A 992-nucleotide genomic window follows, 5' to 3' on the forward strand; every position below is an offset into this window, starting at 1 on the left:
GGCTCGTGCTTTTTCTTTTTAATCCCTTTCACAGCCCTTCACCTTCCTTGTCCTGTTTCCTAGACAGCTCCATAGCACCAGCTCTGGGAAGAACAGCTGAGTGAGGGCTACCCAAGCATCAGCTCTCAGCATGCTTCCCTTGCTTATGTTAGTGGAACACCACCTGCCCAAGGCAAGGTAAGCCTCCTGAACATGTCAGGATCATAGTGTTGCACTCCCCCTGCTTCAGATCACACAAACACCATTGTGCAGTTAGCACTTCCCAGCAGCACAATCACAGGAACAAGTTTAACATCCAAACCAGACACTGCTGTATGTAGGCAGCACTGTGTCTGTGCCAGCAGAAACTATGATCCTGGTGGTAAATACACTGAAGGCCTTGAATGCTCCTGCCCCTGCTCTGCTGAAGGAGAGGCACCAAGGCTCTGGGTCAGGCTGCAGCAGCGATGGCCCGAAGCCTCCCTGCAGCCACTCGAGTCTCCACACAACACTCCTGCAGAAGCTGCAGTCTCAGAGCTCTGCTGTGACTTGCGAGGGTCACGACACAAAGCTTGTTTTCACTTCTGGCTTCTCTCACAGCTCTTGGGCCGCTTCAGTGGAAGGTGATCTTACATTTGGAATTGGGGCCCTGTCATTACTCCAGCCTCCTGCCCCCCTCCTGCGGTGTCTGGGCTGCAGAGGGGGCAGCTCCCCCCACTTCTTACACACGTCCAGGGCTAAACATCAACAAGCAAAGAGTTCACATGAGCAGGATGGCAAAGCTTGGCCAGTCTCCTGCCATTTGTGCTTTGATTTTAAAGGCAACAGGTAACATTTGTGTTTAGGATGTGCATTTTGCCAATACGCAAGAATGAAACTGCTTCGTGTGCTTCTCTTTGGAAACAAGTCAGTCCCAGGAGCGTCGATACTGGACAGAATAAACTGCTTTTAAGAATAAAAACTGTTTTTAAGAATAAAAGCAGTTCTTTTAAGAATAAACTGCTTTTAAGCCA

This window comes from Strigops habroptila, chromosome 18, assembly GCF_004027225.2.
Source record: "Strigops habroptila isolate Jane chromosome 18, bStrHab1.2.pri, whole genome shotgun sequence".
Lineage (NCBI taxonomy): Eukaryota > Metazoa > Chordata > Aves > Psittaciformes > Psittacidae > Strigops > Strigops habroptila.